Source organism: Gopherus flavomarginatus, chromosome 3 (genome assembly GCF_025201925.1).
Source record: "Gopherus flavomarginatus isolate rGopFla2 chromosome 3, rGopFla2.mat.asm, whole genome shotgun sequence".
Lineage (NCBI taxonomy): Eukaryota > Metazoa > Chordata > Testudines > Testudinidae > Gopherus > Gopherus flavomarginatus.
Genome location: NC_066619.1, coordinates 173,656,067 through 173,683,949, shown reverse-complemented (window position 1 = coordinate 173,683,949; position 27,883 = coordinate 173,656,067). Strand labels below are relative to the sequence as shown.

Below are 27,883 nucleotides of genomic sequence, written 5' to 3'. Positions count from 1 at the left end.
ACCTTTCATCAGTATTGCAGTATACAACAATATTATGCCACTGTCTATGCTTGAATGGGTTAAACAAAGAAATACTATAAACAGCTACATTTTTACTTTGTTGGTGTACAGCATGTAATGGCTCAGCTTCCAAACCACCCCTAGTCAAAGATTGCCCCTGGTAGTTCATCACTCACCTCTAAAGATTACTCTGCCTGATTTGATTGATGGAGTCTATTGAATTGTCAGCAGCCCACTGCAAAAGGTTAAAAAAAAAAAAGTATTTTAGGTGGAAGTGGGCTGAACAAGCTCAGTCATTTTGGTAGAGGAGACAACCTTTAACTTGTTGGATCATCTTTTCCCCTTTTTGCATGATTCTTAGTCCTCCTGCCAAAGTCCCTGATCTTGCAATGAGCTCTATGCAGGCTCACCCCCTGAATCCATGCAGAGAGTCACCAATGTGAGTGGGAGTTAGCAAGGACAGAGGGGTCTGCCCACATGGAATTCATTAATTGGGGATGTAACTAGTAGAGACTACCATTTCCCATACATTCCAGGCACAATTTTGGGTGTGCAGATGACTATGTAAGATCTGAATATAGCCTTAAGCCATTGTTTATAGCTACCCATTTCCTTTATTGTTCAATAACTGCATAGCTGGTTCTAAAGAAAATCCTCCTGAACAATCCAGATATTGCGCTAAACTCTAATGGAAACAGTTATCAAACGTACTGTATATCATCTTAACTGGCTTATAATTTAAGTTTTTCAAGAAATGTTAACTTTCCTCCCAAACTGACTGAAAATAAAAAGTATCTCTGTAAATTATAGGCACTGAGTATAACTGAAGTGATAGCTACCTGGTTTTGTTTTTAATTTCCACTCACATAAAAATGAAATAGGTGGGATTTTCAAAAAAAAAACCTTTGAGTTGGCCTAAGTCTGTTCCCAGTGCAGACTTTTTAGCTATTGGTAAAGCTTTAATAGGAGCAAAGGTGGGCCAATGCTGATTGCAACATTTCAAACAATTTGGATGGGATTTTTGAAAACAAAGCCTTTCTGGAGTTACCATAGTCGGGGATCCTTAAGAGATAAATCTAGACACAGGGACTGAAAATTGTGGTTAAATCATGGCATGCTGGACAGCTGATTGACTCATTTAGCTCTAACACAAAACCTTAAATCCACACACAGAAGAGAGATTTCATCAGCAGAATCTACCCCCAGACTCCATGTTCTCTCAAAGGGAGAAAACACAATAGTTTTTCCATCTACCTTTGCATCTTATCACACAAACCAAGTCCTCCAGTAGCTATGATGCTTTTGCATAGTAATGGTCTTGGCCCCATCTAAACCACACTGAAATCAATGAAAAGACTCCTATTGGCTTCAAGCCACTAGCTGATAGAGTAAACTGTTTCCGAATTGACACTATGTTTAAAGAGTTGCTAAGTACTTGCAACTTCCAGTCAATGCCTCTACAAATCAGGACAACAGGAATGCTATAATTCTTACAAATTAATTTTTAACATTAATTTTACATCAGGTACGAATCATAAGTTATATGGGGCAGCAGACTAAATACTTTAGGCTGCATGGTGCCAAGCTGATGAAGTTGACCTTGGAGCTTATAAAGTAACTAGGATGTAACAGACTTTCATTTTGGAAATGTTTGCGACTGATTAATTTCATCACTTAATGTCCCTACACTTGAACACAAACTGTTCCAAATCTTCCTTTTGTGTTTCTCAGCTATCTGAGGGGAATTTTAGTTAACAGAGGGCCAGCTGGCTTTCACCAAAACCATATGTAGCAGAAATCTCCATTTATTATTTCTGTAGTCAAGAAAACCGGACACTAGATCACTATAAAACTCCTGTGCTCATTAAATCACATTCGCCATTACACATTGTTGTTCAGCTGTGTATTGTAATCACAAGGCTTTTCACTGCAGTCTTTCCAGACCATAAACAGTCAAAATCCACTGAGCTTTGGGTTTGTTTAAATTTGCACAGGGGTAGACTGAAAAGTTGCAAGAGGAAAACAAACATGTTAGAAGTCTGCATGACAAACTAAAATGGCTATGGATCATGGAACTCGGTCCGGGTCAAGGTTTGGAATAAATTCTGGGCATATAAGTACAGCCCATACCCCAAAACAGCTGCTGTTACTGCAAGGAGGTGCAGCCTTACAAAGTGCGTAAGTACTTAAAGAACTCTCTCTCCCTGTTTGTAACACTGCTTCATGCTGTCATGGTCCTCTGAATATATATTTCATGGAGTCTAGGGGGAGATAGTGCAATAGCATTATCACAGTTAAAGGCCAGCTGCACCTCTACCCCCTTTTCAGGCCTCAGGTCAGCACCTGGGATGGAATCATGCTATTTTCCAACTGGGCTGTAGGTCCCTATATTGCAGCCATGAGTGCCTCGGTAAATCTAACTTGTGTTTGATACCTGCCATTCTCTTCTCTCAGGGAGCAACGACCGTCTGTATCCAGTAACCAAATAGCCCCAAAGAAGAGCTCTGTGTAGCTCAAAAGCTTGTGTCTTTCACCAAGTTGGTCTAATATATTACCTCACCCACCTTGTCTTAAAGCAAAGTATTTAGAACAAAAGCCTTTCACAAAAATAGATGTATGTATAGTCTGTTTTTAAGACCTGTCTTACCAGGTGTTAATCCATCTTCCACATGGAGATGTAGGTAGGTCTAAGCTTCCTATAGGCACTCCAAAATCCTCTAGGGCAGGGGTTGGCAACCTTTCAGAAGTGCTGTGCCGAGTCTTCATTTAGTCACTCTAACTTAAGGTTTCATGTGCCGGTAATACACTTTAACATTTTTAGAAGGTCTCTTTCCATAAGTCTATAATATAGAATTAAACTATTGTTGTATGTAAAGTAAACAAGATTTTTAAAATGTTTAAGAAGCTTCATTTAGAATTAAATTAAAATGCAGAGCCCCCCAGACTGGTGGCCAGGACCCGGGCAGTGTGAATGCCGCTGAAAATCCGCTCGCGTGCCACCTTTGGCACACGTGCCATAGGTTGCCTACCCCTGCTCTAGAGTCTTGGTGGCAAACTCACAACCCACTGCACTCCCCTCTGATTTATTGATAGGATCTCCCACTATCTAGATCCAGTGTGTTGCTTTCCTGCTTGTATTACCAACAGCTCCCTATTAAGCTAGATTAATGCATTGACTTGGGAAAGTCATTACCCAATATATAGTAACTTTACCTCACTGACCAGGTCCCATATAGTGTTCATAAGATTACTACAGAAGATCAATATTCTTACATTATTACATAGCAGCTCCACTCCCACAAAGAAAATATTAGTCGTGAAAAGTTATTTGCTTAATAATCTTACCCTTCACTTCTGTGGTCACTTAAGTGATCTGTAATGGACCACATACAATTTCCATTTCTGTAAGAGTTATCCTTTTTGATTTAAGTGGCTAGCCAAAGCTTAGAGCCCTGTGGCTTGTTTCAGTTATGAGGAGAAATTAATGATGGGACCATGCTCTCATTCATTGTTCCTTCTCCCTAATATCTTCTCAGATAGTCCTTATGTTAACACTGCCCTCCTCCCCCCATAAGCACTAGCACCTGTGTCCAGTATAAAAAGGGCTTCAAAATACAGGTAGGCTAAACCAGGAGCAGTCACAAGGGTCTTTTTGAACTCTGAAAATGCTAAGCCACATTCTGTTGAGGACTTACACAGATTTCTTTTTCCCCTTACAGTTTCCTTCTATAACAGCATTTACTAGTTCCACTGGTTCACTTTGTGCAACCATAGTTCCACTTTTTACTATTTGCTGCTTGTCAAACATTCAGCAAACATTCCCTGTTCTTGCTTCAGGTTCTTGCTGTCATTCTGACCTGAGGGAAAATTCCTTCTTGACTCCAACATATATAGGCTTGGAAGAATTCAAGTTATTTTTAATAATTTTGATACTATAGATGTTTATTTTAAGCATTTTTCAATTTTATCAATGTAAAATTTAATATGCAAAATTATGGGTTTAAGTTTTTTTTTCTAATCTATTTAAATTATCAAAGTTGTGGGATATTGGGGGGGGGTGTCAGATGACATGTCGAGATACAAAAGTTAAAACTTTAACCATTAACACACAGAATTGTCAACATCACATGTCAGAATATACAAAGTAAAAATCCTTAAATCAAACTCCAGTAACTTCTCAAGCAACATTCTTACTTTACCCATCTGTAAATTTCAATGAAATACTTTTTGTTGGGCTGTGTGCATATGGTAAAATTTGTTTACTGACATTTGTCAATAAATATTTAATTCTTCCAAGCCTATACATTTGGCAATCTGAGCACATGAGCAAAAACCAGTCAGCCAAGCACTTCAGAGACATAATTCTCAGTTTCATCTCCGAGTACTAGCCTACCCCATCCACTGTCTCTAGTACCTAGACCTTTTGCTTAAATTCCAGAACTCCTATTTTCAAACCCAGTTTTTGGAAAGGTGTGTATTCCCCCATCAATTTCTCCAATTAAGACCAATTATGTGGTTCATTTTGAGATCCCCTATGCCCTAATCTTGGTATAATAGCTATTATGTTTGAGCCAGTCTCTCTTATTCCTATTCATTTCACAGATCAGATTACACATTCAATATCCAGACTCTCATTAGTGTTGTTTAACTGCCACATCTAAACAAAAATTGTGGGGCTGAGCTTTGTAGTTCCAAGATTTGCCCTTTCAGCTTGGTGTTCCTTCGTTTCCTGTTAGGTTTTCATTAGACACTTGCAATGTTCTGTACTGGCCAGCCTTATATTTAAAACAGTCTTTTTTATAGCCAGCTGGGTGTACCTTGGCTTCTGTGACTCTGTCCTCTCCTAGTTCTCTCCATAGAATATTAGGGTTGGAAGAGACCTCAGGAGGTCATCTAGCCCAATCCCCTGCTCAAAGCAGGACCAACACCAACTAAATCATCCCAGCCATGGCTTTGTCAAGCCTGACCTTAAAAACCTCTAAGGATGGAGATTTCACCACCTCCCTAGGTAACCCATTCCAGTGCTTCACCACTCTCCGAGTGAAACAGTTTTTCCTAATATCCAACCTAGACCTCCCCCACTGAGACCATTGCTTCTTGTTCTGTCATCTGCCACCACTAAGAACAGCCTAGCTCCATCCTCTTAGGAACCCCCCTTCAGGTAGTTGAAGGCTGCTATCAAATCTCCCCTCACTCTTGATAGCAGCCTTCCTAACTGCTCCTTCAGGGTGTCCTTCGGAAGACTTTCCTCACCCCACTCCTTTATGGAGGCTTCTCAGGGCTCTTTCTGGTCCTCCTCTCTTCTCCCTCTACATCTTACCTCTGGGTATTCTCATCCACAAAACAGAAAATTCAACTACCATCTCCAGGAGGATGATTCACAGATGAACCTCTCTTCTCCAGACCAGTCTCCTTCTGTCCAAACTAAAATCTCAGCCTGTCTTTCTGAGATCTCCTCAACATGGCTAAAAGACAGCTCAAACTTGCTCCCAAACCCTCTCCATTACCTCCCTTCTTGATCACTGTGGACACCCCCATTATCCTGCCTGTCACTCTAGTTCATAACCTGGGCATCATCTTTGCACAGACCTTTCCTTAAGGCCTCACATCCAGGTTATGTCTGCAGATTCTTTCTGCACCACATTTCTAGAGTTACGGCCTTTTCTATCCATCCATATGGCTAAAACTCATTATCTCACATCCTGATATCATCTTTCTCTCTGGTCTTGACAAATGCAGTTTTGCCCTGCTCCTATCCATTCAGAATGCTGCTGCAAAGATCATTCTACTAGCCAGAGAGAGGGAATATGGCCATATCATCCCTTTCATTGCATCCTCCGCTGCTCCCCATTTTCTGTGACATAAACGAAGCTGCTTGTATTCACTTTCGAGGCCCTTTACAGAACCATGTGTACCATCTCTCATTCAATCTAATTGTCTACTCCCATAAATGATACCAGCCTCCATTGGCCACTTGTTAAATTTTCAAACAAATACTTTCAAGCTTTCTCTAATTCTGCCCCTCATGCTCGGGAGGAATGCCCCATAAACATCTGCAAAGCTATCTCATTATCCTTCTTCAAATCCCTCCTTAAACTCACCTTGGTGTGATGCCCACAAAAAGCTTGACAATGGTTTGACTGCCCTGGTGCTGATACCATTGCCTTGCTGACCAATATTGTTGGATTGTTTCTTTGCACTCCACCTGTGTGTATCCATCTGCTGTTGCTTGTTGTAGTTTGATTGTGGGGGCAGGACCTTGTTTTTGTTCTCTGTTTGTACAGCACCTAGCACAGTGGGATCCTAGTCCACAACTGGGGCTCCTAAGTGATACAATAATACAAATGTAACCCTTCTGCCCTTCTGAGTTGGCAGCAACAAGGGCCGGGTTCAGTATCCAGGGGTTTCGTTTCAATAACACAATGCATAACCGGCTCGAGCCCCTACCCAGTGACCTGGGACACTTACATACCACCCCTCCCCTGGTGCCTCTAGGAGGCAATACTTCCCCTCTCGCAAGCACGGAGTCTGAGTGTAGCAAAATCCTTTTAATAAAGGAGGGAAACAATACGGCATCACATTAGAGAAACACCACAAACAGGATTATAAGACAAACCATAAGCAAAAACCCACCTCCAAGTACGTTTGGCAATGTCCTTTCCCCCTTAGGGTCTTAAGTCCAATCACCCCAAAGTCCAACAACCCAAAAGTCTCTGGTCAGTGCCACCCCAGAGTTCAAAAGTTTATCTGCAGAGTTTTACCCCCTTTCAGCCTGGGTGGAAATGGAGGAGGGGCCCATACAGGGTGGTAAGGGGCACCTTATGTGGGCCAAGACCAACTGCTCCACCTCTCTGTGGAGTTCTGCTGCGGCCTTCACCATGACCAGCTACACTTCACCAGCTGTACCGCTCCTCCAGCTGACCCGTAAGCCACTCCAGCCGTCCCCGCAAACCTCTCCACCCCACTCATTGTTCCATGGGCTGCTCCAACATGCTGTAAACTGCTCGGCTCCGCCAGCCGCTTAGTGATAGGTCTTCAGGCTCCCCCGCTAGTTAGCTCAGTAATTCCAGCTCTTTAGTGATTTCAACTCTTAGCGATTTCAGCTCATAGTAGGGAAGCCCTGGTGCTGGTGCACCATTGGTCCAACATGAATTCAGCTCAGCAGCCTTTAGATGGACTCCTAATGGAATCAAAATTAGCTCTACTCTTTAACAGTGGAGAAAGGAGGATGTGCAATTGGTGTTCCAGGCCCTCAAAAGGGGCCCATACCATCAGGTACACAAATAATAATTCTCAAAGTGGTTAAAAGGACACCATGAATTTTAAAACCATGCCTCTGTTTGAAACTGTGTTACCTCCAATTATTACAAACTACACTGAAGATTACTTTAGCTGAGAGAGAGATTAGAAGTGGGAATATATTTTTTTCAGGTTACTTTATGTATTGCAATGTTTATTCTCTTCTCCTATGTCACTTTCCCGTTTGTGTGGGTCTTTCACATGGCAACAATGGAGAAGTTTTCTGTTAGATAGGAAAATCACAAAAGTTAGCAGGCAATTAGAGAACAGGTGTTATGTTTGAAAGTACTTGTAACTCATTAAAAAAAAAGATGTTAAAGTTGACAGTGTCCTTTTAATGTACAGTGAGCAGTTGGTGATGTTAATATAAAATTTCCTAACATGGAATATTTCAAAATGCCATGTTCTACAGCAGATGACTATTATTATAAATAATGTGACTATATAAAGTCTTGTCTGTGACTGGTCCCAGTGAAGCCAACTTAAGTTTTTCTATTGATTTCATCGGTACAGAATATCTTCTTCTTATTATTATTATTTCCTGAGCACCTATTGTCTTGAGTCCTGATTCTGAGATGCAACCAAGCTCAACTGGACGCAGCATATGGGGGAAAAGTGGAATTTATGCTGCATTCTAAATTATACGGCTGCTAGCATAAACTTCTGGCACAAACTAGCCTTGCCTTTAGTTTACAGTTGGCTGCAATGCTCCCAAAGTTGCCATCTGAAAGCCTGGAATAGCTGCAGTGCGGTGTATTCCACAGACCACCTTTCACTCATCGCTTGGGCACACCCCTGTCTGAGGGCTGTGTGGGAGGGCAGCTCAAGGTCATTCTTACAGGGGAAGGGGGCTTCCACAGTGGAGAGATCTAGCTGGTGTCCTGCCCTTTTTGCTGTTAGAGCAGTGTAAGGTGGGGCCAGAAGGCTACTCAGAATCAGGTCTTGGTATGCAGGCTGTTGCCTTCAGGTCAGATCCTTACAGCTTTGTACCTGCTGTTTGTTTTGAGCTTTTTGAAGTCTTAGAGATAAACTGCTCTGAAGGACTAATTAAATTCTTTCTCCTCAACTACATATTTTAAAGTTAAGGGCCCAATCTCCCACCTGGACTCAGTCCAAAAATAAGCACTGTGCCCGATATAGTTTTCAGGACCCTGCCCCAAGAATAACATTTCCCTGCCTCAGAACCCAGAGGATCCCATGAGTGTTTTTTCCGGCACTAGGGACCAATTTACCTCTGAGAAAGCTAGTAGGCAATCAGGAATTATCTGACACAAGGAACTGAGATGTCAGGATTTTTTTTCCTACTTCAGCAGTCACACCCTTCATGCATGGAATGTTAAGGGTTTGTTGTTGTTTTTAAATAATTCAAGGTATTTTTGCTAATAGCAGTGAAGGAGCAGGGCAGTCTATCAAACACACTCAGCTATTATTATGCCACCTATGCCCAAAGCAAGAAAATTAGCCAGCTGTCAAACACCAGCTCTTCTATCTGTACCTTTTATATGGTGTTTATTTTCTCTGGGCAGGGCTGGGGGACGCATGCAACAGCAGCTCAGATCTGGATCAGGGCCAACTTTCTGCTTCTACACAAAGAGATACATGTGTACAGGAACAAGTCTCACCTGACGGCACCGTTTGAATGTTGTCTGTTGCATTTTAGACCCTTAGTGTACTAAAACAATAAAAATAAAATCCATGTTTACACATGGGTGATAAAATATAGTTATGGCCCAATTATGTTAAAACAATGTTCTTGCCTGTGAGGACAGCATAAAAGCTTGTTACAACAGCCTTTTAAAGTTTTCAGGGTGAGTGAAATATCAGTAATTCTAAAAATGATCATCCCTCAACATAGTAAAGGACATGTGAGTAGACTCTGTGACTGTGCTGGCAAGTTTTAATGAAAAAAATTAAGTCCATGCATGTTAGAAAACTTATGTTTTACCAGTGTTAAAATACAGATCTCTATATGAGGATAACCAGTATTTTTCTGTGCTCACAGGCAAAACAAAATAGTTAAGTTAGTTAAGGCAGCTACAAAGAGTGGAAGAAAACAAGTATTATTATTCCCATTTTATAGATAGGGAACTGAGGCACAAGGAGATTAAGTGACTTGCCCAAGGTCGCACAGGAAGTTTTTGGCAGAGCTAGGAACAGAATGCAGATCTGCTCAGTTCCAGTCCAGTACATTAGCCATAATACCATCCCATCGTCTTGAACATATTTTAACACAGTTCAGCCACAATTATGTTTACATATTTTTGGGTACTTTTCTTTTCAGAAAAATAGTAAGTTTAATTTTCTGCAAGAAATTACAGGAAGAGTTGTAAGGAATGTCTCAAAAACAGTCTGTTTCTCCCCATGCCTTGAATATAAAGGTTATATAGAATAAGGTGACACCTCTTTTGGAATGAAATGAGTCCTATAATGCTGGTGTGTCCTCTGTTGTGACTTGTGTGTGAGGGGCTCAGTGTTTCATTATAAAAAATTAACGGATTCAATTAGTCTGGATATTTATAGGCCATGATTAATTGAAATTATTTTAAAACATGCAAATTAACTAATCTGCTCTAATTTATTCAGAAAAGATGGAATGATTAGGATCTTGACCGAGATGCCATTGCATGAGAGCCTGCACTGACGAAATATAAGTAGGTCTTTGCAAGTTATTGCTTAACAGATTTGGGATATTTCCATATATTTCACATTTTTTTCTTCTCTCTCTACACTTAGGCTCTCATTTAGAAGGTGTAACAATCTTTATGTAAATTGCTAATGACCATCAGATTAAACATATCCCAAGAATTAGTGCAAGAACCCACTTCCATTGATTTCACTGATCAAATTCTCATTAAAATTCGATGGGAGCAGGACTGGACCCTGCCTATCTTTTATTTGCAGTCAGTTTAATTCTATTGGCTCAGGCTGTATGTTTGGGCACAACACATCAGAGCAATTATTTCTCACTATTATGGCCTTGATCAACATTCTCAGGTCCAATCACGCTACACCTTTGCTCACTCTTTCTGTTCATACCTCCTCCCTTGGCTCCCAGCTTACCCTTCTTCTCTTTAAAGGAAAGAACAAAGCTGGGAATGGGACAGGGTTGTCATGTCAGTGAGGCACTGGGTGGGAGAAGGTGCCTCTCTCAGTTACCTGGCCCAAGCAATTAGACAGTTGTCTGCATCCACTCTCCGCTTAATCCCATAGTCCTCTGCCATTAGAGCTGTGCAAATAACTGATTTTTTCAGTGTGGTGATTAAAACAGTAATAAAAATTGTTTCAGGTCAACCTAAAAGGAAAATACTTCATGTTTTTCAGTGAAACTAAAAAGTTGAAAATTTCATTTGGAGTCAAACTATATATTTCTTTTGACCCAAAACATTATTTTTTCATTTGAGGGGTTTATTATTATTATTAGTTAAAAACAGAAATAAAATTCAAAGTGAAAAGTGAATAGTACTTTCAAATACAATAAATCAAAATACTGAATTTAGAAAATGTCAAATTGAAATGTTTAGACTTATTTGGATTTTTTTAAAAACCATCGAAACAAATCCATTAATTTGATAGCAACAGGGAGTGAGGACCAAACTGAACAAAGCATCTTGACCTTAACGAAATCCCGAAAGATTAAGATACAGATTTTTTTTCTTTAATTTCTGCTCAACGTTGCCTGTGGGAATTTCTGTGATGTATCTTACTTTTATTTCTCTGTCTGACCCCTCTGCTTGAACTTTGACTGCAGGAAAAATTGTGCACCATAGGCCAACAACCTTAACTGAGCTTTTATTAGCTGACGTAGCTGAGCCTGTGACCATGCTGAAACTCAACAGAGAACAAAAATTGCACAGATCTATGTAGGAAACCTACTTCCAATATCACACCCCCATCTAAAAAATGATGCAGTCATATGGGGAGCAGTAACTAAGTCAATTTACCTATTTATAAATTTAGCTAAATATGTAACTAAATAATCTTTGTGAAGTGCTGCATATGTGCAAAATATTATTAAGGCCATTCAGCAGTGACAGTGGAGTCAGAATGCAGGACCTCCAAAGTCCCAGCTCTGCGGTCTCCCATTAGCTCATATATTTTGGGGATTTTGTTTTGGTGTATGTGCAGGGAATAGGAATACCACTTTCTCCAGCAGCATGGTTTTCAAATTTCACATGTGCAAATTCTCAGCAGCTTGCCAAGTTTTCTCCCTGTTCACTATTAAAAAAAAAAGTGTTCAATCTCCTCAAATTTCTGGAGGTTTGAAACCATGTGAAATGAACCATAAACAAATTTAACATGACTGTCCATAAATGTTTTGCCCAGTTCTAACCCAGAATCATAGAAATTAGAGACTGCAAAAACCTACTAGATCATCTTGTCTATTCCTCTTTCAGTGAGTCTGCTCCAAACTATACATTCTATGCTGCTTTCTCTAATACACTTAAAAAGGACACAGACAACAGAGCTTCCACAACCTCCCTTCACAGACACTTCAAGGCCCTGCTCCTAATTGGGCTTCTGGCACTACTGAATACAAACATAATTACTCTAACAGATCTCTTTTTTAGGAAGTTTTTGCTGACATTAAGTCAAAATGTTTGTATTGGTTAACTTCAAATTACTCCTTTCCTTGAAACCATCCAAGATACCTTTATATGGTTCATATCACCCAGTAATCATCATGGGCTATGCATGAGCATTTAGTTCTTTTAATCTTTCCTCTTTAATTAATCCCTTCTGCCCCTTGACCATTTTTATTGCTTCCCTCCAATTTAGTGACAACTTCCTGGTTTTGAGGTGTCCAGAAACTGAACGTAGAATTCTAGACACCATTATAACCACAGATGGGAGCGAGTTGCTAAGGTTGTCACTGGAGAATAAAAGCAGATCTCAGACTATGATTTTTAATAGCAGAATTCAGTTAAAAACCTTCCCTGCATGACTTTGTGGCCACTAATAACTCTGCCTCCTGCAACTCACAAAGGAACGTTAGGTTTCTGACACTGTTATTTCCAGTATTGGTGCGCTATTGGTGCCATCACCAGCTGGGCACAAGTTATATATATATCTCCTCTAGTTTATGTTGGGGTCTGGGCCAGTGAACAGCTGGTCCAAAATCAGGAAAGTGCAGAGGTGTGGAACAGGAAGGAGCTGAGTCAACAGCTGCCTGTATTTTGGAAACCCACCTTTGGGATATGATGGGTTGACTACCAATCTGTAGTAGACAAAAAGACCCGGTACTGGAGCAGGCTTAATTCAGTTAGGGTCTCACTGTATGGTGACTGGAGTCTGTGTGTGCGCATCACCACAGTCAGGACCTGAACTAGAGCTCCTGCAGTTGGCAGGCACACAGTTCTAAAATGTCAATCAGCTCTCTGGTAACAGCAGCAGATACTGTGCTAAATTTGTCTGAGCTGGAAGCTGCCCGTTTATTTTGTTTATAATTCAATAGTCTGCGCATTCCTCAAGATGTCTCTATTACTCACCTAAGGGTTCACAATTCCACAGTGAGCCAAATCATACAGGCAAAATAATCTCTAACACAAAGCAGAAATTTCATATATTCAAGAAAAGCATGAATAGATTATGTGGATTTTATGCACATTGGACTCGATCCTCAGCTCATATAAACTGATGACATCTCTCTTGACTTAAACAGAGATATACTGATTTACACCAGCTGGGGATCTGGCCCATAGTGTCTTATTGAAGGCTTGCATAGGAATTACTGTGCTGGAGCAGACCAGTTAGTTCAACTAAATTCAATATCCTGTCTCCAACAATGGACCATACCAAGGAACCCCACACTGAACAATTATGGAGTAACTTGCCCAAAGGACAAATATTAGTCACTCTATCAAAAAATATAATATACTTTTTAGAACATTTTCCAAGAAAATTTATGTTTCGACTCTCATTACACCTCCTAAGTTCATGAAGCATGCAATGTTCTGCTAGATTCCACTTCCCAATCACACAGCAAGTCAATGTCAGAGCTGAACCCATGGATTTTGGTTCGATTTCTCCACTCTAACTACTAAATACCACCTCTGGAAGACAAGTAAAAAATGCTATGTACTGCAAGGGCAACATGTTGCAACTCTTACATCACAGAAATCGTTAAAGAGTCTATAGAAGTCACCAATCTTATAATTATGAGATTTTCTGGAAAGCAAATAATATATTTAGCCAACATTCAGAGAGCTCCTCAGTTAGGAGTCTACATTATCTCTCAGTTTTAAAAGAGCTTCAATACTTTTTGTTTTGCAGTAATTAAGTCTTCTTCTGAATACATTTAATAAGGAAGTTTGATCCTGCAGGGAAAAGATTTCATAAGAGTAGAAGAGTGGACCCCCTGGGCAGTTTGCTTCTCATGAGAAAGCAGACAAAACAGAAAACAATAAATGTTTAACAAAGTAGCAAGAAATATTCCAAAATCTTGACAAATCTGATGTTGTTTTGCTCTTGGGACTGACTGTCTCTCTTCTTTACAATGTACATCAAAAGATTAAAGGTGTTTCCTAATGTGGAGTAACCTCTCTCACATAGAAAGATTTTCTGCTTTTAGTAAGACTATTGCATCTCATCTCCCAACCAAATTAAACTCCATTAGATTTACTCTTATAACCTGGCTACATTATGCCTCCCGAAGTGCTTTTTTTACACAAATGCTCTTAACATCAGGGTGGTGTCTTTTTCCATCAGGAAGCACTGGCAGAACTACAATGGAAATCAACTTCTTATCACTTTCCCACCCTAACACCTCATTAAAGCAAAAGCTGAATACATCAGTCAGCCCCAAATTTGGGAAATCAGAAGGTCAGGGGTAATTCTTTTATATCCAAAGGGCTTTTAACATTCTCTCTACTTGCCAACAGAGTGCCAGGCCATTCATTGAAAGAGCATCCTTCAGTACTACACTGAGATAAAAAGAGAGAGAACATTGTTCTTGGTTGGTCAGTGCACGAATGTATATAGTAGCCTCTCTTTTTGAAAAATCGAATGTAATTAACATTATTTAAAAACAGGAAAGCTGGAAGAGGGAAATCTGGGAAAGTGGCCAGTTTGTACAGCATGATTCCTCTCATTTACTTTTGCCTCTGGTAGACTGTCAGAGGTTAAAGAGCTGTAACAGCGTGGTCCTGATTGTATCAGGGCCTGATTAACCTTTTGCGGGCCTGGGGCCAAACATTTTTGTAAACCCCCGTGGAGGCAATGGAGCATGGCGTGGGAAGGTCAGTCCCTGAAGTGAGGGGCCAGCCAGAGGCAATGGGGCATGGCATGGCAAGGGCTACAAACCAGCCGTTGCCAGATGCACAGTGGCCAGCCTGGCGCTGTGCTGCCAGTATGCCCCTTCCCCTCGGGAGCAGGCTCATGCCACACCACACAGGACCCCCCCCCCCACAGACACCCCGACGTCCTATGGCCAGAAACCCCCCCCAAACCCACCCACAAATCCACAGTGGCTTGCACACAACCACCCCTGCTCACAGCCCCACCATAACTCCCCAGCACCCCCTACAGACTCCCCCCTCTCTAGTGCCCCAACACACACAGATCTTGCCCTCCCCTTCACGGCCCAGCACCTCGTCAAGGTATTATTCCCACTTCGAACTTTAGCGTCCAGAAAGCGGGGACCTGCATATACCCTTTTAAACTTAATTCCTAGCTTAGATCTGATAGCGCTGCCATCAACCAAAAATATAGTGTTTTGGTACACTTCCTGTCCCCCAAACCCTTTCCTGGGGGACGCAAGACCCAAACCCCTTGGGTCTTAAAACAAAGAGAAATAAACCATTCCCCCTCCCAGACTTTCCCTGAGAGATCACTGTGATCCAAACTCCTTGAATCTTAAAACAGAGAGGAATTAACCTTTCCCCCTCCCTTCTTTCCCCCCACTACTCCCTGGTGAGTTCAGACCCAATCCCCTTGGGTCTTGAACAAGGAAAAAAATCAATCAGGTTCTTAAAAAAAGAGAGCTTTTAATTAAAGAAAGAAAGTAAAAATTATCTCTGTAAAACCAGGATGGAAAATGTTTACAAGGTCTTCAGCTATACATAGACTAGAGGGACTCCCTCCCCCCTAGCCTAAGTTACAAGTTACAGCAAACAGAGGTAAAATATCCATCCAGCAAAATACACATTTGCAAGGTAAGAAAACAAACATAAAACTTAATCCGCCTTTTCTAGCTAGTATTTACTATTTTGAACTTGAGACTGTTTTAGAAAGATTGAAGAAAGCTGGTTGCACATCTGGTCCCTCTTAGCCCCAAGAGCGAACAAAGAAAAAAAACACAGCACAAAGACTTCCCTCCACCAAGATTTGAAAGTATCTTGTCCCCCCATTGGTCCTCTGGTCAGGTGTCAGCCAGGTTCACTGAGCTTCTTAACTTTTACAGGTAAAAGAGACATTAACCCTTAACTATCTGTTTATGACAACCCCCCACAGACCCACTCTCCAAAGCCCTGACTCCTGGCTGCACTCACCAGCCCTTCTGGGAAGCAACTGTGCTTGCTGGGCTGAGCCGGCAGCACAGCCAGGGCTGGGAATCGCGCTGGCCCCTCGGGACTGGTGTAATCAGCCAAGCCAGGGCACATGCCTGGAGGGGCCCAACCAAGCCCTCCACACTGTCGCCCCCTCCACCCGGCTGAGATTGGCCAGGCTTCTGCACCAGTCCCAGGTAGCTCAGCTTCGGGGAGACTGGCGGGGCCCCTCAGGTGGTGGGAAGCAGAGACTGCCCGGAGCCGGAGATGCACTGGGGTCCGGCCAGGGGGCTGAGCGGAGCAGGGGGTGGGGCCAGGGAGCGGAGAGGAGCAAGTGGGGGGAGCAAGCAGGTTCTTGGGGCTCAGTGCAAGCAGAGCAGGCTAGGTCCCCTTCTAAGCATGGGCCCAGGTCCATGGAGCCACTGGAGCCATTGTAAACCCAGCACTGATACTGACCCCTTTTCAAACACATCTGCTGTGTATTATTGCTTAACTATACAGGGGATATTCTTTTTTAAATAAATTACTGGCCATTAGTCTTGGTCACAATAGGATACCTGTAACACACTATATAGATAAAATATGTATCTGATACTTTTGCTCTGTTCAGCATCTGGCTCTCCTCATTCTTCAGCTTCTCCTTTTCTACAGAAGTTATACAGTAGACTGACAGTTCATCAAGTGGGCAGGCATTGTGTCATTATGGACTGTATTATGCATATGTTACTGAGAACACTATCCATTATTACTTACTTAGAACTGGAGTATTTCATCTTGGCATATTCACGTTGTGGGACCAAGGCATCTACGCCACGAGCTTCTGGAACCTTCTAGAAATCAGTGTCCACTGGGCCCATTCTGGCGGGTTCTGAGGGTCTAAAAGGGGAAGTGGCCCCAACCAACTCTCTCTGCTCTGTTCCTTTCTAGCTGCTGACGGTGCAGCAAGTTCAGATCGCCATGTTCTTGATGCTTACCTTGTCAGTTTTTCTTTTTTCTCTCTCCCCTTTTGAGGCAAATTTTGTTGATAGTCAGGTTTTTCTTTTAAAAGATGAGAGGAGTTGCCCAGACAGCATCGGCTCTGTTTGGACCCACAGGAGGGCCACCTCATACACGGCTGCTGATGGGGGAAGCTCTTCAGGCTCAATTGATTAAGCTGGCACTGAATAAGGGCAGCACTGGCTTTGAAGGAAATCAGGAGGTGATGGTTAAAGTACATTACAAATACACACAGAACTCATCTTTTACACAAAGGCATGCAAAAACACTGGATCAGTTAGGGTTGCCAGCTTTCTAATCGCACAAAACCAAATAACCCATCCCCATCCCCAATGCCCCACCCCTGATTGCTCCATCCCTCCTCCTTTCATTGCTAGCTCTCCCCCACCCTCTCTCACTTTTACTGGGTTGGTGCAGGGGGTTGGGGTGTAGGGGGGGTGAGGGCTCCAGTTGGGGGTGCAGGCTCTGGGGTGGGGCTAGAGATGAGGGGTTTGGGGTACAGGAGGGGGCTCCAGGCTGGGGGGCTGAGTGGTTTGGAGGGTGGGAGGGAGCGCGGGCTCCAACTAGTGGTGTGGACTGTGGGTTGGGGCCAGGGAGGAGAGGGGTTTAGGGTGCAGGGGGGTGAAGACTCTGGCTGAGGGTGTGGGCTCTGGGGTGGGGCCAGGGTTGAGGGGTTTGGGTGCAAGAGGGGACTCCGGGCTGGGGCAGAAGGTAGGGGTGCGGGAGAGGGTTCAGGGTGCAGGGTCCTGGCGGCACTTACTGGAAGTGGCGGCCAGGTCCCTGCAGTGCAGCCCGTAGGTGCATGGGCAGCCAGTGCTACATGCACTGCCCTTGCATGTGCAGGCGCCACCCCCGAAGCTCCCATTGGTTGCAATTCCTGGCCAATGGGAGTTGCAGAGCCATCCCTCAAGGCAGGGGAGCGCTCAGAGCCTCCCCCTGACTGCCCATGTGCCTAGGGGTCACAAGGACCTGGCGGCTGCTTCCGGGAGCCGCATGGAGCTAGGGCAGGCAGGGAGGTTGCCTTAGCCCAGCCCCTCGCTGTGCTGCTGATCAGATTTTTAACCGCCATCTCAGTATCATCATCAATTATCTTCGAGAACTCCTTGAGGGTGGGCTAAGTCTCAGAGGACTGGAGAAGAGCAAACATAGCACCTATCTTTAAAAAGGAGAACAAAGAGAACCTGGGGAATTATAGACCAGCCAGCCTAACTTTCATACCTGCAAAAGATATTGGCACAAACTATTGATCAATCTGTAAGCACCTACAGGATAACAGGGTTATAAGGAATGGATTTGTCAAGAAGAAATCATGTCAAACCATCCTTTTTTTCTTTTTTTTAATTTGAAAGGATTACTGGCCTAATGGATGGAGGAAGCAATAGATGTGATGTATCCTGATTTTAGTAAAGCTTTTGAAACCGTTCCACATGCTAATCTCATAGGCAAACTTGGGAAATGTAATCTGGATGAAATTACTATAATAGGGGTGCACAATTGGTTGAAAGACCATACTCAAAGAATAGTTATCAATGATTCACTGTCAAACTGGGCCTCACAGGGGTCAGTCTTGGGATCAATACTAGTCAATATTTTCCTTAATGACTTGGACAATGGAGTGGACAGTATGCTTATAAAATTTGTGGATGACACCAGGCTAGGAGGGGTTGCAAGCACTCTGGATGATTAGAATTCAAAATGACCTTGACAAATAGGAGAACAGGTCTGAAATCAACAAGATGACATTCAATTAAGACAAGTGCATAAGTATTACACTTAGAAACTACCCGCTGGGGAATAACTGGCTAGGTGATAGTACTGCTGAAAAGGATCTGGAGATAACAGTGGATCACACATTGATCATGAGTCAGCACTATGATTCAGTTGAGAGACAGGCTAATATTCTGGACTGTATTAACAAGATTGTCATATGTAAGACACAGGAAGCAATTGTCCCTTTCTGCTCACCATTTGGTAAGCCTGAAATGAAGTACTGTGTCCAATTCTGACCACCAAACTTTAGGAAAGATGTGGAGAAATTGGAGCGAGCCCAGAGGAGAGCAACACAAATGATAAAAGGTTTAGAAAACCTGACTTTTGAGGAAAGATTAAAAAAACTGGGCATGCTCAGTCTTGAGAAAAAAAAATTTAAGGGGGACCTGATAACAGTCCTCAAATACGTTAAAGGCTGTTATAAAGGTGTCATAAACAGATAGCTAAGGGTTAATGTCTCTTTCACCTGAAGCACCTGACCAGAGGACCAATCAGGAAACCGGATTTTTTCAACTTTGGGTGGAGGGAATTGAGTGTCTGAGTCTTTTGTCTGTCTGCCTGCTTTCTCTGAGCTTTGGAGAAGTAGTTTCTACTTTCTAGTCTTCTGTTTCTAAGTGTAAGGACAAAGAGATCAGATAGTAAGTTATATGGTTTCTTTTCTTTGGTATTTGCATGAATATAAGTGCTGGAGTGCTTTGATTTGTATTCTTTTTGAATAAGGCTGTTTATTCAATTTTTTTTAAGCAATTGACCCTGTATTGTATCATCTTAATACAGAGAGAACATTTGTATGTATTTTTCTTTCTTTTTATATAAAGCTTTCTTTTAAGACCTGTTGGAATTCTCTCTTTACTTCAGGGAAATTGAGTCTGTACTCACCAGGGAATTGGTGGGAGGAAGAAGCGGGGAGATCTGTGTGTTGGATTTGCTAGCCTGATTTTGCATTCCCTCTGGGGGAATAGGAAAGTACTTTTTTTGTTTCCAGGACTGGAAACAGAGAGGGGGAGTCACTCTGTGTAGTTTCACAGAGCTTGTGTCTGTGTATCTCTCCAGGAGCACCTGGAGGGGGGAAGGGAAAAAGGATTATTTCCCTTTGTTGTGAGACTCAAGGGATTTGGGTCTTGGGGTCCCCAGGGAAGGTTTTTTCAGAGGGACCAGAGTGCCCCAAAACACTCTAATTTTTTGGGTGGTGGCAGCAAGTACCAGGTCCAAGCTGGTAACTAAGCTTGGAGGTTTTCATGCTAACCCCCATATTTTGGACGCTAAGGTCCAAATCTGGGACTAAGGTTATGACAAAAGGGGATGGAGATTGATTGCTCTCCATGTCCCCTAAAAGTAGAACAAAAGTAATTGGCTTAATCTGCAGGAAGGGAGATTTAGGTTAGATATTAGGGAAAACTTTCTAACTATAAGGGTAGTTAAACTCTGGAATAGGCTTCCACTAGGACCATCTATTACATTGGATTGGTGTTCCCCTAAACTATCTTTCAGGGCCTCTATAGCCATGATGAGTGTAACTATGGGGATTATATTCTGGATATACTGTATCTTATTGCTAAATGATCAACTTTTAGCTATAGACAGAGGAGCAAATAACCATCTTTAGCTAGCTTATCTGTCAGAGGGGTAGCCGTGTTAGTCTGGATATGTAAAAGCAGCAAAGAATCCTGTGGCACCTTATAGACTAACAGACGTTTTGGAGCATGAGCTTTCGTGGGTGAATACCCACTTCCTCAGATGTGTCCAGGATGGGTTGTAGATCCTTGATGATGCATTGGAGGGGTTTTAGCTGGGGGCTGTATGTTATGGCCAGTGGAGTCCTGTTGGTAATATGCCAATATCTTTATGGCCGACCTGGAACAACGCTTCCTCAGCTCTCGTCCACTCACGCCCCTTCTCTACCTATGCTACATTGATGACATCTTCATCATCTGGACCCATGGGAAGGAGACTCTGGAAAAATTCCACCACGATTTCAACAGCTTCCACCCCACCATCAACCTCAGCTTGGACCAATCTACACGGGAGGTCCACTTTCTTGACACCACGGTGCAAATAAGTGATGGTCACATTAACACCACCCTATATCGAAAACCTACTGACCGCTATGCCTACCTTCATGCCTCCGACTTCCATCCCGGACACATCACACGATCCATTGTCTACAGCCAAGCACTGAGGTACAACCGCATCTGCTCTAACCCCTCAGACAGAGACCAACACCTACAAAATCACCACCAAGCATTCTCAAAACTACAATACCCGCACGAGGAAATAAGGAAACAGATCAACAGAGCCAGACGTGTACTCAGAAGCCTGCTACTGCAAGACAAACCCAAGAAAGAAACCAACAGGACTTCACTGGCCATCACATACAACCCCCAGCTAAAACCGCTCCAACGCATCATCAAGGATCTACAACCCATCCTGGACAATGATCCCACACTTTCACAGGCCTTGGGTGGCAGGCCAGTCCTTGCCCACAGACAACCTGCCAACCTGAAACATATTCTCACCAGTAACTGCACAGCGCACCATAATAACTCTAGCTTAGGAACCAATCCATGCAACAAACCTCGATGCCAACTCTGCCCACATATCTACACCAGCGACACCATCACAGGACCTAACCAGATCAGCCATACCATCACTGGTTCATTCACCTGCACATCCACCAATGTAATATACGCCATCATATGCCAGCAATGCCCCTCTGCTATGTACATCGGCCAAACTGGACAGTCTCTACGGAAAAGGATAAATGGACACAAATCAGACATTAGGAATGGCAATATACAAAAACCTGTAGGAGAGCACTTCAACCTCCCTGGCCACACTATAGCAGACCTTAAGGTGGCCATCCTGCAGCAAAAAAACTTCAGGACCAGACTTCAAAGAGAAACTGCTGAGCTTCAGTTCATCTGCAAATTTGACACCATCAGCTCAGGATTGAACAAAGACTGTGAATGGCTTGCCAACTACAGAACCAGTTTCTCCTCTCTTGGTTTTCACACCTCAACTGCTAGAACAGGGCCTCATCCTCCCTGATTGAACTGACCTCGTTATCTCTAGCTTGCTTGCTAGCATATATATACCTGCCCCTGGAAATTTCCACTACATGCATCTGACGAAGTGGGTATTCACCCACGAAAGCTCATGCTTCAAAATGTCTGTTAGTCTATAAGGTGCCACAGGATTCTTTGCTGCCTTTACCTTATCTGCAGCATCCTACCAAATGGACTTTAAAGAGAAAGTGTGAATGTTGATAACCTGCTACTGATATTGGAACATGACATCAATCATCCCCATCCCCATCTGCAGGAGTCATTACAGTCCTACCATAAGAACGGCCGTACTGGATCAGACCAAAGGGTCCATCTAGCCCAGTATTTGTCACCGACAGCAGCCAATGCCAGGTGCCCCAGAGGGAGTGAACCTAACAGGCAATGATCAAGTGATCTCTCTCCTGCCATCCATCTCCATCCTCTGACAAACAGAGGCTAGGGACACCATTCCTTACCCCATCCTGGCTAATAGCTATTATGGACTTAACCACCATGAATTTATCCAGTTCTCTTTTAAACACTGTTATAGTCCTAGCCTTCACAACCTCCTCAGGTAAGGAGTTCCACAAGTTGACTGTGTACTGCGTGAAGAAGAACTTCCTTTTATTTGTTTTAAACCTGCTGCCTAGTAATTTCATTTGGTGACCCCTAGTTCTTGTATTATGGGAATAAGTAAATAACTTTTCCTTAGCCACTTTCTCCACATCACTCATGATTTTATATCTCTATCATACCCCCCCTTAGTCTCCTCTTTTTCATGCTGAAGAGTCCTAGCCTCTTTAATCTTTCCTCATATGGGACCCTCTCCAAATCCCTAATCATTTTAGTTGCCCTTTTCTGAACCTTTTCTAGTGCCAGTATATCTTTTTTGAGGTGAGGAGACCACATCTGTACACAGTATTTGAGATGTGGGCGTACCATGGATTTATATAAGGGCAATAATAAATTCTCAATTTTATTCTCTATCCCCTTTTTAATGATTCCTAACATCCTGTTGCTTTTTTGACCGCTTTTGCACACTGCGTGGACATCTTCAGAGAACTGTCCACGATGACTCCAAGATCTTTTTCCTGACTCGTGGTAGCTAAATTAGCCCCCATCATGTTGTATGTATAGTTGGGGTTATTTTTTCCAATGTGCATTACTTTACATTTATCCACATTAAATTTCATTTGCCATTTTGTTGCCCAGTCACTTAGTTTTGTGAGATCTTTTTGAAGAAGTTCTTCACAGTCTGCTTTGGTCTTAACTATCTTGAGCAGTTTAGTATCATCTGCAAACTTTGCCACCTCACTGTTTACCCCTTTCTCCAGATCATTAATGAATAAATTGAATAGGACTGGTCCCAAGACTGACTCTTGGGGAACACCACTAGTTACCCCTCTCCATTCTGAGAATTTACCATTAATTCCTACCCTTTGTTCCCTGTCTTTTAACCAGTTCTCAATCCATGAAAGGACCTTCCCTTTTATCCCATGACAGTTTATAGTTTACCACAAGACAGAATGCAACGGAATAACTCACTGGACAAGAGAGAGCAAATAAACTGGAGGTGGAAACTCAATAACTATTTTTAAAAAATGAATATTAAATAACTCAACATTTACTTTTGTTGTTTATTACAATAGTATCTAGAAATCCCAGTGGGTTCCATTGCATTAGGCTCTGTACAAACACACAGTAAGAGACAACCCCTGCCGCTGAGAGCTTACAGTCTAAATAGTGCATATTATCCAATGCATATAATGGAGATGGTGGGATGATTCTCATAGTTGAAATGTAAATAGAGATATAAGAAAAGAAGAAGAGGTGGAGGAATAGTGCTATTGGTCAGAAATAATTATATTTGAAAAGTTGAGGCCAATTAGGGAGGTATTGGAAGATAGAAGAAAAACAAAAAAAAATTTTTAAAAAGGAAAGACTATTATCAATGATCTATATAACAGTAAGCGTCTAACACAATATTGAAATCTGCAGATGAAATTAAGTTGGAAGAAGATTCAGATACCAATCAAGACTCGGGAATAATACTACAACAGTGCCTAAAGAGATTAAAAATCTGAGCAGGAAATAACAGAATTAGATGCAACTTCTAAAAATGAAAGGTAATTCATCTGGGTGAAAAATATTTAAAAAAAAAAACACAGTGGGGTGGGAGAAACCTGGGAAGCAACCATGCCGGAAGAGATATTTAGGCAATAGTGTACAGCACATTAGATATGAATCTACAATCCACCAAGCACTGAATGGCTGGTCCTGGGGATCTGGTCCATTAGCTCCGTCAGGTAGCTCGGATGTGCATCTCATTAATCTATTATTATGGCTGAGATTTAGGGGAAAAAAACCCTGTTCACCTGTTGTTCTGTATAAAACTCAGCTCATCATGGATGATGGGCACAAGTTAATATTTTCTGAAAAACATTAAACTAGTGTAGTACAGTTAGAATGGATACGTTTCAGGCTTACTTAAACTCGTCACTGGTTGCCGGACCAACAAAATTGCCTTGCATCACTTTTGACATTAATAGGTTACCTCTTGTTTTGTTCTTTGTGTACATGTTAAATTACTTCCATATGTTTTCCATATTTAAACAAATACACCATAGGACTCTTAATTGTCACTTTAAACTACTTGGCACATAGGAGAAAAAGTACAATTTCTATATTTTTTATTGTATGAAACATTTTGTATTGTATGGCTTGAATGCCGCCCAAACTCTCTATTTGGCTTTGCAGGACTCAACTTTTTCTTACAGGAGGAAAGGGAGTGGCCAGCATATGGGAGCTAGTACTGAGAACTGATGGAGCCTTTGCTGGAGTCACCATGGCATGGTGTGCTGCTTCTGGTGGGAATATCTAGAAAAGGTTCAGATTTGCCACCGAGAACGAACAACTGGAGCCACCTCCACTACATGGAGATATCACTACAGGGGAGAACCATTTCCACCAGATGAAGACAGTTGAAGGCACCACTGCTATTGGAGGGAGCCACCAGAGGAGTGAGAATAGGGGTAAGAGTTACATCAGGGGAAGCAGACTTACCCAATGACTCTGAGGGGATGGGCAGAAAGAGGATGAAGCTGAGACTGGGGACAAAGGAGGCTGCTCTGGAGCCACGAATGACATAGGAGATTGAGAGAGAAAGACCGAGCTGGGGACCAAATGGAGCTGCAGCCAGAAAAAGGTTGCTGAAGGAGGCAGAGGGAAGGAGTAGGCTGAGTCCTGTAAGATGCCTCAGGCAGCAGCCAAGCAGCCAAGAGGAGAAATGGAGTAAGGGAAGAGGTTGAGGAGAACTGATTTTGACTGTGGGCAAGAAAATGATCTTATTTATCTGGATGTGAGGCGATGTGAGTGAATTTGTTGGAAATAAGATCAGTGAGAAAAAGGGAAGGGGAATTAATTTTGTGTGGGTGGGAAACTGAGGACAAAGATGATGGGAGAAGGTGGGGGAAAAGAAGAAGCCAGTGTGAGTGGGAGGGCTGGCTGTCTTTGAGAAAGCCTTCCTCATAAGAGGTGGCCTGCCCTCTGAAGAGGTTTGAGAACCACTGCTCTATTTTAATCACCTGAACTTCAAAAAGAGAGGACTTGAGACTGAAAAGGAGAATTCAGCTAGCAGCAGAGTCTAGTTTTGTTTCTAAAAGCCAAATCTGGTTTTGTGGATACTGAAAATACTAATGGCCAAATTCTGTCAGCAGAAATGTATTTGATCGTAACTTTAAACTACACTTGCAGTTCTTATGGAGTGTAGAGAGGCCCAGATGGGATTCTGCAAGCCCAGGGATCTTTGGATTAAGCTGCAGTAAAGCATTCCTTCTAATTAAGTGTAATTCAGTATAATTAATCTGTCCAGAAACCATTTATTTACCATGCGATCTCAGGTTTCTCTGGAGAACAGTTTTACAGTGAACATGGCGCCTGCCTCTATCACATAAATCATCACACATTAATAAACCCAGTCTGCAAGTATAAAGGACTTCTCCCACGCTTGTTCTAATCAAAACAGATCTGCTGCCATATATACAATACATGCATGAATTCCAGCCTAAGAGAGAACCCACACACAAAATTCTGTGCACAGCCCATTTATCAGCATCACCAATATTTCTCCATTCATAACCATTCTTCCTTTCCATTAGTCAGAGGGTTGCTAGTCACATGTTCAAGCCAACTGCTCTCTAGATCTTGTGACCAGACATCCTGGTTTCCCAGGTTTGCTCCATTTGGAAGGACAGTCCTAGTGTCCTATGCTGTACTAATGAAAGTGAACTTGTGGGGGAAAAAACCTAAGACCCCATGAGGTTTGGTCCCTAGCTTAGGCTTATTTGCCCCAGCTGAAGACCTGACATCTGAATGCCCAACTAAAGCTAGAGCTGGGCAAATATATTAAAACAGTCAAAATATTTGCTGAAATAAAAAAAAATTGAATGAGCTCTGCCTATGTTCAGGCACAATGTGTGTTCACTATCCATGAATATTCATGCACATGGGTTTAGTAGCAGGAATTTCTGTGAAATAATGAATATGAAGGCATAATCTTAGACAGAAGATGATGCATTGAAAAACATGAGTATTTGCACCAGAACTGGATTCCAAAAGTCATGTCCATTCACATAGGGAAGACAAAAAGCAGTAAAAGCGGCAGGAACAGAAGCCCTGTGTTCACTCTTCACTTTGTTTGGTCTGTGTGTGCACACGTGCACCTGCATTATGAGGCACAGATGGGAAGAAAATGGAAGGAGTCAGGGGATGCAATTTGCTGTGGGAGTCTCCTCCTCCAAGCCAGTGTGGGAATTAATACTGACCTTATCAGATTTAATTCTTATGGGCCGCCCCTCCACACACATGAAGTCTCTGAGGGGGGTGAGTTACCGATAGCTGCTGCTCGGGAGACTAGGACATCATCACTCCATATGGAGCTATACTGCCATAGGTGGATGGGGAAGGTGGAGTCTGGGGAGTAGCACTGAAATACTGAGCCTCTGGCATAAATATCTGGGCTCTCAAAGGATGTTGCAACATGACAGATTAAGAGGTTTGCAATCCATTTGGAGGGGAAGCAAAACCTCAACTCCCAAGGCAGGGGAAAATGAGCGCAAGGAAACACCATGAGTTTGCAATTCAGTTTCCTGCTCTCTTCCTGCTCAGGCAGCAGTTGAGTTCAAAATGACAGCGTGAACTCAGAATATTTGTCACTTAAGGCCCACTCATATGTGACTGTGCTTGTACATGTCAATACATGGCTTTAATTAATTAATTTTTCTTTGTTTGCAGTGGCGTCCGAATGTACTAGGTGCTTTCCAAACATTCAAGAAGGGAACGCCCTGGCCCCAGGAGTTTACAATCTAAGGACAGACAGAAACATGACAGGGAAATTAAAAAACAAAGTGAGTGAGTGTGAGTGTGAATGTGTGTGAGAGTGTGTGTGAGAGAGATGGAGAGAGAGAGAAACCAAGAGTTATTGTGGTGAGATGGAAAGGCAGCTGAGGAAAGAGTCTGAGCACTCACTGCTCATAAATGATAATCTTTCTTCAAGTGATGATAGACTGACAGATCTGTATTACGCCCAATATTCCAATCTTCCGCCATACCGACTATTCTTCACTGACAGGGGCTTTCCAAGCCTAAAATAATAAATGATGAAAAGACAAATTATTTCACCTTGTCACACACACTTAAAAAAACAAGCTCAAAAAGCTATCTTTTGTACAGATATTGTTTTCTGCTTGACATTTCACAGTATAATAAGGATTATGGTTAGTTCTGGGGAGTAAACACAAAGTTACAACATATGCAGCTATAAATGAGAAATCCCATTGTTTCTGGAAATTCTGTGGTTTTCTGCAAAAAGGGCAACTTAAATTATAGGCATATTATTGTGTGTGAACTCCAGTAAGCTCGCTTATACACATAAAGTTACAGCTAACAGTTCCCATTACTTCCTCTCAAAATTCTACCAGAATCAAGCCAGTCAAAATTTAGATTTGGGGAGGGGTGACAAACACAACACTTCTGAAATGTTATTAGATTCTGACTTTTTCTGTGCTCTAACTACAGGATGATCAGTCAGGATTTAAATCTACGTTTCGTGAGAGCTCTAGATGACTCAAACCCACTGAGCCTCTCTACACTAGTAGCTTTGCTTGCACATACAAATAGCTTTTCTGCAGCTCTTGTGCTGAACTAGACTGGATAAAGATTACTTACTGTTTTACACTTTCGATTGTGATTGACAGCTTGGCAGGCTTTCAACATCAGCCTAGAAGCATTCAG

The 27,883-nt window shown here is 42.3% G+C and overlaps 1 protein-coding gene and 1 long non-coding RNA gene across 2 annotated transcripts in view; one reads left to right on the top strand and one right to left on the bottom strand.

The window, feature by feature from the left end:
- NPNT (nephronectin) overlaps window positions 1–27,883 on the top strand; it is a 665,225-nt gene that overhangs the window by 81,938 nt on the left and 555,404 nt on the right. The window lies entirely within an intron of this gene.
- On the bottom strand, window positions 72–27,883 carry LOC127046910 (uncharacterized). The gene is made up of 3 exons (XR_007773253.1): window positions 27,818–27,883; window positions 27,119–27,234; window positions 72–235 (listed from the first exon to the last, which is right to left on the bottom strand). It is a non-coding gene; the product is annotated as an uncharacterized LOC127046910 (long non-coding RNA).